A 13,502-nucleotide genomic window follows, 5' to 3' on the forward strand; every position below is an offset into this window, starting at 1 on the left:
GGTTAAAGTAACTCATGATATATGCCTAAATCATAATATTGAACAGTATAGACTTATCATTTTGTTCTATAGTATCTTAGAAAAGATTCAAATGAAACAGCATCACATGCAGACTTCAGTATTCCTATTACATAGTTTATAATTCAAATGATTTATAATATATGTAGCATGAAGAGAATGCGAAGACTAATTCTGGTTTTGACATTTTAAAAAGATTACATGAAATATGTCAATATAAGGAAAATTCTAGTGTAGGAGAAGATGGTGAAAGAAAATGTACTATTCTTGCAATGTTTTTGTCATTTAATACTTAATAGCTCTAGTCATATTCTAAGACTATTTCACAGTCTTTTGATACCATGGAGTGTCATTATCAAATAGATTTGATATGTCCAGTATTCCAAAGTATATCTGGTTTTAAGTATTTTAAATATTTATAAATATTTAAGTATTTGATCTCTAATTTTGCTTTTCAAATTTGAATCTCTGAAGGCAGGAAGTAAATGTCCAAAATTTTCTACAGATCTCTTAAAAACCCATCTAGAAAAACTATATCAGGGCTTTAAAATCTACAGACTAGTATCAGTGCAACAGTATCTTAGGGTGATTCCAAACTGACCTGTTAAGGCATCCCCCAGAATGTTCAGTCTCATTTCTCCAATTGTTTAAATCAGAATCGGGCAAGCATACACTACAGCTTCTCTATGACAACACTTCTAACTCCCTTTCCAAAATCAAGTCAAGAAGGATCAGGGGTTCTCAGACAAGCCTGGAAACACAGAGCATGCTCAGATTCAGTAAATGTAGGTAAATTCAGGGATTGATACCAACCTTGACTTTTTATCAATCAGTATTGACTTTTGCAATGCAAAATGCAAGAAGAAAAATGCAAAATGCAGAAACGCAATTTTGATTGTACCAGGTATCTGATCCTACCATCTTTGCCTATATTTCTGCACTGGGAAGAGAGATAAGAGATGCAGAATAGCATCCTCAATTACAGAAATAGTTAACTTACTTGTGCATCAATCCAATTGCTCATGCTTGGAGTTCCATGCCACTGAAGTGCACGAACAAATGGTTTTTTGAGCAAAAATGTTACAAATGTGTTTCAGAAAACAAACAAACAAACAAAAAACCCCAAAACAAAACCAAGAAAACCCCAAACGCACACACACACAAAATCCACAAAACTAAAAACATTAAGAAAAGCAGAAAGACATGTAAGAAGTAACAGCAGCTGAATGCTACAGTATATTGGTTCTAACAGTTCTGTATGAAAGTCAGATACCAAAACTAAACCTTATATTTGGCCATAGTTCCATGAAAAATTAGAACTTTTCTGCTTAACTGCCACACCTTTTATATTAAAGGAGTAACTCACAGGGATATGAGATTGTATCACTTTCTACCTGACTAAAACACTTTGTTGAGGTCAGCCTATATTATTCCAAATATGTGTTAACATGTTATGATGAAACTGATACTCATATTCATACCATGCTCATAGAAAGCCTATAATTGCAGTCCTATTCCTTTAAATACTGGTAAATTTATACAGACAAGTTTTCCAAGGTAATTCTGTGGTATGTATTAGGAGAAAATATGCCAATTCATTATTTTAGTTCATGAGGGAAACAGAATCATGGACTTACAGTCTGTGATTTTCAGGACTGTCTTGACTTCTCCACTTCTGGATCCTCCGCAACCATCTTCACCATCACAGTCTCCACTGATTTGTCCATCTACACCTCTACCACTGCCTGTTTGTCGAAGATCCCATTTTTCATATTTAGGAAATGATTTGCCCTGCAACAGCTGAAGACAAGGTACAGTGTGCAAGTTAGCAGTAGAGATGGAGAAATTCAGTCAGTACACAAAAAATTCATTTGTGCCTCCCTAGTAATTACCTGATTTAAAAGGAAAACTCCAGAATCCACAGAATGAGAATTCTGATTTGTATTTTTTATTTTTTTTTTTTTCACCTGGCTTACAGCATATAAAAGAGTGGTATCTGGAGATGAAAACTTCCTTTTTAATTAAAAATAAAAAAGATGTAAAATGTTCATCTCTTTATTGCTAGATTAAAAAAAAATAAAATCAAATCAGGCACCAATTCCTAGCCCAGAAACCAAGTGAAATTGGTGAGGACATGGAATCATAGAGTAGTTTGGGTTGGAAGAAGCTTTCAAAGGTCATCTAGTCCAATTCCCCTGCAATGAGCAGGGACATCTTTGGGTAGATCAGGTTGCTAAGAGTCCCATCCAGCCTCACCTATAATGTTTCCAGAGACAGGGCATCTACCACCTCTGGGCAACCTTCTACAATGATTCGCCGCCCTCATTGCAAAACAAAATATTCCTTATATCTAGTCTTGATCTACTCTCTTTTAGATTAAAATCATGAACCCTTGTACTATTGCAACAGGCCTTACTAAAAAAGTTTGTCCTCACCTCTCTTATAAGCCCCCTTTAAGTACGGAAAGGCTACAGTAAGGTCTCCCCAGAGCTTTCTCTTCTCCATGCAGAATAAGCCCAACTGTCTCTGCCTTTGTTTACAGAAGAGGTGTTCCAGCTCTCTGATCATTTTTGTGGCTCTTATCTGGCCCACCCCAGCAGGTCCATGTCTTTCCTGTACTAAGGACTCCAGAGTAGGACACAGTACTTCAGGTGGGGTCTCACAAGAGCAGAGGGGCAGAATCACCTCCTTAGAACTGGCCATACTTCTTCAGATGCAGTCCAGGATACAGTTAGCTTTCTGGGCTGCAAGCACACATTGCCAGTTCATGTCATCACTCCTTCAGTCTAATACTCTTTAGAGCGGACAGACATCATCCATGCTACATTTCAACTTTAATTTAATAATCAGATTTTTTTTTCTCCTGAAAGTAGCTACTAATTAGTCTGAAATAGTTTATAACTTAAAAAATGTGACTAGTTTGTTGTTTAAGGAGATACTGGGTTCATATTTTTGGACGATATACTTAGTTTGTTTATGGTCTGTGGCATCACTTTCCAGACTACTTGAACTGTTAAGTGGTGTACAGTGCCTAGAAAAAAAATATTTTAATCACTTAACAAACACATAACTCAGATAAATCTCAGCAGCTTTATAAAAACCACTTACAACACTATAGAAGGATAATGGCATTCACCACTGAATCAGCAGAACCAATTTATTTAGCACTTTTGATTCAAAATTTTTTTTAGACAGTTATATGCTACCTGAAAGACAAACGAGCTAGCTAAGAAAAAAATGTTCCTTTTTTGAGCTGCTCCGCTCATACTGTATCCATACCATACTTCTGCCAACATAGTATTTATGGAAACAAAACACAGTCATTTTAATGAACCACACTCAGTTAAACAGGTCACTTTTCTTATTTTTTTGGTGAGATTCAAATCATTACACAGGCTATGTCACCAGTGTTGTAAAATTGCAATAGGTGTGCCAATATCCAAGGCTGGATTTGCTGAATCTTTTTCTTAATTTTCATGAAGGCTTATTGATCTAAGATTTTGATACCAAACAAATGTCCTCTGCTGGTGGCATTTTATTTTCTCAGAAAATTTGTGCTTTTTCTACTGCTAGTGGTACATGTGCACAAGTAAATGATTTGGCCATAAATCAACTGAAACATTCTTGGGAGTCTCGAACTTCACACTTTGCCTATGTAGCTCTGGGAAACGGCCTTTAGCTTAGATCTTTCACTGCTCAATTGCCTAAATGCCCCTTGGGATTTTCACTGGTGGCTCAGTGGAACACTTTCTTGGACACAAACAGCAATTCTGAAGAAGGTAATAATATTGAGAAGTACCATTAACAAACATTATGAAATTTAATCTTTTAGAATAAAATACAGGTTTGCATACAGAAGTTACACTGTTGTAGTAAAGTACTTAAAGGGTTCTATAAATATATGACTTAGTACTATATAACATTTTAGTATGAAAAAGAACTGCTTACAGCAGCTAGAATCATCTGTAAGGGTATTTGAAGCTTCCTGACAAATCTCAGAGTGTGAGCATAATTAGGAAAACTGTCATTAAGAAAGTATGGTTATACAGTCCTATAGGGTCTGGTAATTTTTAGATTATTTAAGATTTTTATCATTTACCTGGAAAGCAGTATAAAACAAAAAAATTAATGATAAAATTTTTACTGCTACAAGAACTGATGAACTACTAAATAACAAGCACAAGCAGTAAAATAAGAAAATACCTCATCTGATAAGCCAGGCAATTGAATGCATTTTTAAACATATGCTATAATAAAATACAGACAAATGTAAATTTGCAAGCCTAAATATTGTATTACATGCATATTAGAGGACAAAATATTCCATTCTGTAAAGTAATTCTGTGTGTCCTGGATAGCCAGCAGACTATGAATTATAAAAACCAGTATTCTAGCCAAAGATTTTAATGGGATATCTCTGGGGCCAGAAATAGTAATACTAAATCAGATTAGGGAAGTTATATTACTTCTACATCCAGTTCTTGTTTCCTCTGTTCAGAAAGGGTGGCACAGAAATGAGTTCTATTACAGAAGTTAAAATGGAACAAAAACTACTTTGTCTTTAACCAAGGAGTTTATCCTTCAGTGCACAAGAGAAAAAAAAGACAAACCAAAACCAACCAACCAACCAAAACACAACAACAACAACCACCACAACAAAAAAAAAAAAGCAACCAAAAACAAAACCACGAGTTTAGTTAACTTGTCTGTTGGTTTTGGCTGGGATAGTTAATTTTCCTCATAGCTAGTGAGGAGCTATGTCCCACTGCTCTCCCTGCCTGCTCTGCCCTCTGTCCTTCCTAGCCTATGCCTGCCCATTGGATCCTTTGGGTCAGCGTGTTCCAGAAATACCCCTTAGTGGGGACACAGATTTATTCACTGAAGGGGTGGTCAGACATTGGAACAGGCTGCCCAGTGAAGTGGTGGAATTACTATCCCTGGAAGTGTTCAAAACCCACATGGATGAGGCCCTCAGTGATAATTGTTTAGTCTTGGTAGTCCTGCAGTAATGGTTGGACTTGATCTTAAAGGTGTTTTCCAACCTAGCTGATTCTGTGATTTGTGCTGGAAACAGTGTTGATAATATGAGGATATTTTAGCCACTGCTGAGCAGTGCTTACACAGTCAAGGCTGTTTCTGCTTCTCACCCCACCACGAAGTAGACTGGGGGTGCACAAGAAGTCAGGAGGGGACACAGTCGAGACATCTGACCCCAACTGACCAGAGGATATTCCATACTTTGTGGTGTCATTGTTGTGGTTTAAACCCAGTCAGGTAATTCGTTCACTCACTTCCCCCCTTTTTCTTGCCCTCCCCCTGCTCTCAGAGGGACGGAGAGGAGAATCGAAAAGAATGCAACTCCCACGGGTTGAGATAAGAACAGTTTAGTAACTAAGGTATAACACAAATCACTACTGCTACCACCAGTGATAATAATGATAAAGGAAATAACGAGGGAAGAGAATACAACACCTCAGCACCAGCTGACCGATAACTCAGCCCCCAAGCCCGACCAAGCTCCAACCGATACCTCCTCCAACCCTGCAGTCTACTCAGCCCGACTCTTGGGTACATGGGCATCTACATGATGTACCTTCACCACCAGGTTCTGCACCCTGGCAGCAATATCTTGCCACAGTGCAGCAGCCCAGATGGGTTTACCTCTGCGTTGCCAGTTGCTCTGCTTCCATTGCTTCAACCACCCCCACAGGGCATTTGCCACCATCCATGAGTCAGTATAGAGATAAAGTACTGGCCACCTTTCTCGTTCAGCAATGTCCAGGGCCAGCTGGATGGCTTTCACCTCGGCAGAGGCTAATGCTTTTTGCCTTCTTCACCCATCCATGAAGACAGCATGGCTAAAAGCAGAAATAGATGATGATAATAATAATGAAAGAGAAACATAAATTTCAGAAAAAAAAAAATCACTAGCAAAATTTCATGAAAATATTTCTAAAGCTGTAGTATGAGCAACTTCAACATCTGGTCATTACAGTCATGTATCTGCTTGGATTTTTTATTTCACTGCTCTTCTCTATCTGTTTCATTGTATTCCTTAGACTATTACTGGCATAACCACCTCCACTAAATATTACAAATAATTTTTCAGATAACTTGCAAATAATTTTATCCTTCACCTTATTCTCATGTGCTCTTTTAGACCTTTCTCTCTTGGCAGGGATGGATAATAGATATGACATATTAGGCCATTTTCTTCTGTAGACTGAAATATTGTTCTTCTTCAGAAGCTGAAAGTCCGTCTGTTCAGAACAGACAATATGAAACATTAGATAGCTTAAGATCAAGGAGTTTAAGGAACAACTGAGTCTAACAAAATTACATGTCATACTGTGATTAGATAAAGCTCACTTGAACAAGCTTACCCAGGTCTTTTGGGTGGCTTTTGGTTCCAGATTCATATACCTCACTGTAGATGTCAAAAAATTTACATGCTTTTTCGTAAGGAATGTGTCTATGATCCTCAGTGGTAATTTGCATATTACAGGTTTGATTCAGTTTTCTGGACATGGGTGTCTGGTGCCATTTGAGATGGTCTGCAATACCTGGGGAACTACATGGACAGAGAGCTGTGATAGAGAATTCAAAGACTTTCTGGAGCAGCATCTGGAGGTCAAGGAACACAGCAGCTAGAATGGTTCCAGGCATCTGCATACATGCAATTTAACCATAATCCTAGTCAACAGACCCAACAGATAGTGGGGACCTTTTCAAATGAACAAAGTCAAGTGTCTTACCCGACAGAAAATAATAATTTAAAAAAAAATTTTTCAAAGTGAATTCTTCATTCTTTTAGCCAGACATTAAATTTTTTCTTTGTTTCTTTGGTAACAACAGAGCTCTTAGCGCAACTAAGCCAAGTAGAGAAAAACACAACAGGATCCCAACCAATAGCTAGATGTTTCAGCTAGAAAAATAGAAAATGTCAATATTTCTTTGTATATTCTTTCTTTATATAAACTTAGTGCTAGCAAGAATAAAGATCAAATTATTGGTGAGAAAAAAAGCTGATTACAACTTAAGAATTAATTTTTCTGGAAAAAGATTTAAACCAAACATTCTCAGTGCTAACAACTAGAACTTACAAAACTACATGGGAATATTAATCACAATTATATATACTGAACTCAGTTTCAATTAATCTGGTGACTATTATTTCACACAACAGTTTTTCCAAGAAGAGAAGAAAAGCATATTAAGGAAGCTGTAGAACAAAAGAGAATTTACCAACCTGCAAGAATTCGTGTACATAGACATGAGTACCTGAACATTACTCATTATTGTGCACTGGTTTGTACTGATAACAGTATCAATCAGTGATTAGTCTGGCTGCTGCTTAGAAATATAAATCATGAGAGCAGCAAAATAATGTTTACTATTTTAAGAATAAAATATGTATTTAATGCTTCAAAAAGCATGTTTATATAAAATTGCTACTAAAAAAAATAGCTAGAATTGAGTTCTGCAGCAAATTATCTATACTACATCACTTGTCCATCTATGTATTTCCAGTCTGTGGCAATTCTGTTCTTATATCTACAAAAGTAGAAGTTCCCTCTCTTTCATGACACGTATTGTTACTTAAGAGGAGTTAATGATCTGTAAGCTCTAGTTTCCTCTCAGCATCAGTGAAAACATAAGAGTAAAATTACAGCTGAAGTGAATTAAACATCATGACAGATAATGAAAATTACAGACAGATTATTTCAGTGTCTGATTTCTCCTTACACTTCACAGATCTGCAGGTGAAAGGGCAGTATACTAAGCCAGTTAAAGGAAGAATTTTTAAATATACCAACACCTTCTGGAATGCTTTTCACTTTATCAGAATAACATGTTACTTGACATTCCACCTGGAGAGCCATTCAGAAGACTTTACAGAAAAAGCTGCATTACAATAACCAATGATGCAGTGAGCAGAATTCTTACTGGATTGTTAGAGGCACTGGATTGTTAGAGGTTTCCTTTTGCTACCCGATTGACTCACAATAGGGTAGGGATACAATAGGATACATAGGTGATTTATCTAGAGAACTGATTTCAGTGAAAGAATTTCAAGGGACAGTTGGTGGGGATGACTTAGCAGCATTGCTGACTCAAACACTGCTTTCTCTTATCCACCAGCAGGATGATAAAGATACTTTCTTCTTTCACTTGATAACATTTCCAGCCCTCATATAAGTGGACTCAGGATTGAGTGAGGAAAAGCAAAGGCTTGCTGTGTAAAATCCATGAAGACTAAGTTGACAGCAGGGCTAATATTGCATAGAAGATATTGACAGCAGGGCTAATATTGCATTTTAGATGTTTGAATGTTAATAACCATGCATCTAACTATTTCTGCTCTGTCATTCAAACGCAAATTTAGGAATCAAGAAGAAGAGCGTCCTGACAGTTGGATAGGATTCATATTACTGAATTATAGATATTTATATCTGAACTACTCATCCTGATATCTTTTGGTCAGTATACAGAAATGGGAATCTTAAAGGCACCTCCTCTGACTTGCTTTAGGCTATTTATAGGACAAGATGTATGGACATCCTAGAACCAGCTATTTATCTCTATTGGTAAGAAAGACATGCTCAGATATGAGTAGATACATGGCTACTACTGAAAAGGGGAACATAGCAATTAAGCCATCTATTGTGGTTTAAGCCCAGCCAGTAACTAAGAACCATGCAGCCACTCACACAAGAACCAAGAAGCCGCTCACTTCTTCCCCCCTCTCACAGAGTGGTGGGGAGGAGAATCAAAAGAATATAAATCCCATGGGTTGAGATAAGAACAGTCTAGTAACTCAGGTATAACACAAAACCTCTACTGCTACCACCAATAATAATAATAATGATAAGAGAAATAACAAGGGGAGAGAATATAACGCTAAAAGGAGAAAAGGAAAAGACAACAATAAACACAAGTGATGCACAATACAATTGCTCACCACCTACTGACTGATATCCAGCCCGACCCGAGCAGTGATCCGGGCCTTCCAGGTGACTCCCCCCCGGTTTATCTACTGGGCATGACACGCTGTGGCATGGAGCACCCCTTTGGCTAGTTTGGGTCAGGTGTCCTGTCTTCTTCCCAGCTTCCTCTCCTCCCTGGCAGAGCATGAGACTCAGAAAGTCCTTGATCAGAGTAAACATTATTTGGCAATAACTGAAACATTAGTGTGTTATCAGCAATGTTCTCAGACTACAGTCGAAAATACAGCACTGTACCAGCTACTACAGCGTCTCATACGGAATGTAGTTCTGTTGTATAATTATGCCAGAAGCTACCCACAGTTGATTCAGCTGGAAATCAGTTCTAGTCATTTGACCTGTGTAGTCAAAGACATCCAAACCTACTACTAAGATGTAATTCTTCTGCTCCTCTCTTTAAAAACTCTATGAAAGCCTTGTGAGCTGACTAAGCTTTCAGTAGGACTTTCCTCTTTGTAGCAGACAGACAGAATGTTACCTTAAAGCAAAAAACCCTCAGTCTTCTGTTTCATCTGTACTTTATTTGGTTGTATGAACAAAATAAACAAGTAAATTCAGGGTAACAGAATAATTCAGTTCCCCTCAAACAAAGAACTGGCTGAATTTTGATCAGCGTGAGGTCTTTGCACCTTAATTTAGGTTACTGTCTAGCTTAAAAATAATTTTTAACTATTGTATACAGCTTGAGAAAGAAAATACTTTTCTATCTGTTTTGGCATGATAATTGAGCCTCACATACACCATTTTATATTGGATTAGCCTTTGTTCTGTAGATAATACAAGTTAAAAATGGTCCCTCACACTTAACAAAATGTAACCATTTCCCTCTTCAACAGCTGCACATATACTTTTTCCTTAGATCAGAGCATTTTACATAGACCTAGAAGGTGATGTGGGAGTAGACACCTATAAAATTTAATACAGAATTCAACTGCTGTGAAACCAAACCCTTCAGTATTCATTTATCTCACAATGAACCATAACAATGTTGTCCATAGCACAGTTTTGGTGGGGAGCAATTCTCTATGCAAAAATAGTGTTCCCCCAGTACAAAAGAAATTAATCAGGATCTTTAAATAATTAATAAACATGAATCTCCTTACTTTAGTGATTTTTACAGTATCAATTACTAAAGCATACCACAAGTCCTTATCTGTGACTTTTTTTTGGCCCAATCTCATGAGAGTTTGCCACGCAACACATGACAGCAAAAGCATACATCCAGTCTTCTGCATTATTTACCAAGATTTTCTTAAGGACCAGTGTATCTTCTTTTCATTTCCAACATCTACCCTTCAGATAGAAAGCTGGTACAAACTCTAGTACATCATTTATGCCCTGCTTAAGACTTGCACTGAAAGTTTTCCAGCTGCTGGGATTGTGTGCTAGCACACTTCAAAAGGCAAGCAAATTCTCAATGAGGTTAAAATAAGGACTTCCTGCCACACAGTTTAACCCCCTTTCCTGTTCTTGAGTTGTCATTCATTTTCATGAGTTCTATATAACTATACTCCCCTGGTTATACTCGTGTAGTAAGGCTACTTTGCATAAATTGAGATTTATCAAGGATAAAGGGTTGTATTTTTAAATCTTCTTTGCCTCCAGACTATTCTTAAAATAGTTGCTATTCTCTAGTCTTGTCAAAATGCAAAAAACTTGTCAGTTTTTAAAAGTCTTCAGGAGAATTAAGGCATCCTTGAAATACGGAAGTGATGGGGGAGGGGTCACATACTAGCTGAGAACAGCTTTCTTGGTGCATAAAGAAGTGGAACATTTATAATCAGAGCCTTCTCAGAAAGGTTTGGTAGAACTATTCTTTAGATACCATTGGGTCTTTGTATGTGTGATAAGATTACAACTTTTCTCAGAAAAGCTAGCTTGAAGTTCAAGTAGCTGCCTATGCTATTTCTCTGTGACATTACTTATTCAGATGCAATCAAATACCATGCAGAATATTATCAAATAGAAGAAGCCTTTTTTGAAACTCCTGAGAAAGCCTGGCTCATCCATTTTGCAGCTGTAATATGTGTGCAGTAGTCTAATTATAGTAATCCTAATCTATGCTGACTATGTTATTAAACGTGACATGTACTTTAATTGTTGACAGATGTCTTTGAACCCTGCATAAATATTTATAAGGTCACATGTATACTCATAGCTACCACATACAAAAATTCCAGGTATATCAGTCTGTCTTTTCTGAATCCTTTTATATACACATGCAAACTCAGGATTCACATTATAATAACTATTTTACTGTTTACATTAACTGAAGGATTAAAAGGACCATTCTCTTTTAAAAATGAAATTAATAGTGCATCAATTACAGACAGTTTTGATTACTTTGGAAATCAGAGTACTTTTTCAGCAGTACACCATATTGTTTTAGACCATGTCCATACAGTAATTAATTATTCCCATTGTACTGTTTATTCATAATCACCTATCTTCAGTAATCACCTATCTTCAGTGATCACCTACATAGTAGGTGAAACAAGAGCAGTGCAGAGAAACAGGCTCAGTTCAGCAACACCATTCATTGACATATGCATCTAGTACACATACTCCTCTTTTTGAGTACTCAGAAATCCTCATTTAAATCACATCCAGTGAAAAACTTGGTTATTAAAAACCCACTCAAAACAACTAGAAAATAGACAACATTTACAAAAAGTACCATATAAAAAATTATTTTAACTACCTGAGCTTTTAAAAAATGTCATAGCTTAGGACATTTAGGCTTAAACTATAAATACTGTAGTTATAAAACTGTAAAAATGTTAGGCTTAAGCTAACAAATAAGGGGAAGACTGAGGGACTACACAACTCATAAAAAATGCTAATGCATCTTTTCAGCTGTTAGGGTTGGAGTAGCTTCATGTAGCTTTAGGAATCTAAACTTAAGCATCTTTCTCTGCAGAAAGATAGACATGTCCAGGGAATAATTCACCTCAGCCTAAAGTTAACTGAATGATGTTTATTGAAGTAAAAAGTCAGATCCCCTTAGTTTCGAAAAAAAACCACCCAAACAACCAAGTATCTGTGCATGAATGAGGTTTATGTTTTTTTTTTCCCAGTAGAATTTGTCTACTCAATTTAGACACCTGCAGGCTAGTCAAGTGGTACTAGTCACCTTTTAGAGTCATTACACCTTTTATAGACAATAGAAGGAAACAAGCATCTTCAGAAAACTGACCTTATCCTAAAATAAACCATCTAAGAATGCATGGACATACATATTACTGATTTTAAAAGGGTAACACTATTAGTTAGCACTACATAATCCAGAGAGTGTTCAAATTTTTCCCTGAAGTCTTGCATTAAAATCTGATTCTGGCAAAAATTACTCTCCTTCAGAAATGAAAGGAGGGTGTGACCATTTAAAAGAACAAAGTGAAAATGAGAAGCCTTAGCATTTAACTGGAAAAACTGTAACCATGAAGTGATAGACCAGTAAGTCCTTTCAAAAGAGTGTGGTAATTTCTTCCTTTAAAGTCTGATGAAGTCATGAATCAGAAAGGAAGGAAAGAAAGTAAATGTCAGCTATTTGATGGCAGTATTCCTACAGTCTCAAAGGTAGAGAAAAAATATTTTAAAAGTTCTAAGAATAAATTAAGAAAGAGTTTGTTTTATTCATTTTCCTTGCAATTAATATAGATTTTTACTGCAAGTTTTATGTGTTTCTTTAGTAGATCAACAGCAAGCTTGGACTTCTTTTCCTTGTTTCAGAAATATTTCACACAAAACATGCCAACAGCTAAACATCAGAAATAGATGAGTCAGCATTCTAAGCTTTTATGAAACATTAAAATAAATTTGAACTCCTGTGAGATGAGCAATGTTTATTGCATTATATTTTCTCTCACACAAAGCATCTAATTGGAAAAATACTAAAAACACCTATTCAGCGCAGTTATACATTTTTCTTTTTATTGCAAGTATGAATTTCTAGCATTAAAGACTTTAATACAAAATTAAAAAAATCATTGTTAAAGCCTAGAAGGAATACCTGAGGCACTTCGGGTGTCTTTCAGTTTATCATAATCCAATTATATATGTACATGTCCTAGCTGCTCTGAGGATAATATATGACAGATGGAGTTTGAAACTTATTTCAAATACTAGTGTAATTTATATGTTGCACTTAACCTAACAAGGATTTCACTATTACAATGTATTCTTTTCTACATAGTTCTGTAATGTAAATTTATGTAGAAAGGAGAATCATTAAGAGATCAAGTATTAATGCAGAAATATACAGAATGCCTCTGATTAAATGAGTCAAAATATGTAAAAATATTAAGCCTGAGATTTAGTTTCTAAACTGCAGTGTTCCCATTTCTCTTTATATTGTTTAAAATTTCAGTGTTTAAGAAATGCTAATTGTAGAATATGTTCAAGTTAGTTTTGCATGCAATCATCACAATAATACACTACTTGGGTATGCATAGTATAGATGTTACTAAAAGTTGCATGTGT

General features: G+C 36.2%; 1 long non-coding RNA gene across 1 annotated transcript in view; it reads right to left on the bottom strand.

The window, feature by feature from the left end:
• Positions 1-1,273: 1,273 nt before the first annotated feature.
• Positions 1,274-13,502, bottom strand: part of LOC133265050 (uncharacterized) — a 253,087-nt gene continuing 240,858 nt past the window's right edge. Inside the window, exon 3 of the long non-coding RNA XR_009741856.1 lies at positions 1,274-1,818. This is a non-coding gene — a long non-coding RNA (uncharacterized LOC133265050). The remainder of the gene's footprint in view (positions 1,819-13,502) is intronic.

This window comes from Pezoporus flaviventris, unplaced genomic scaffold, assembly GCF_033815535.1.
Source record: "Pezoporus flaviventris isolate CSIRO_AGI_PZ_B2104156 unplaced genomic scaffold, CSIRO_AGI_Pfla_v1 ptg000003l, whole genome shotgun sequence".
NCBI lineage: Eukaryota > Metazoa > Chordata > Aves > Psittaciformes > Psittacidae > Pezoporus > Pezoporus flaviventris.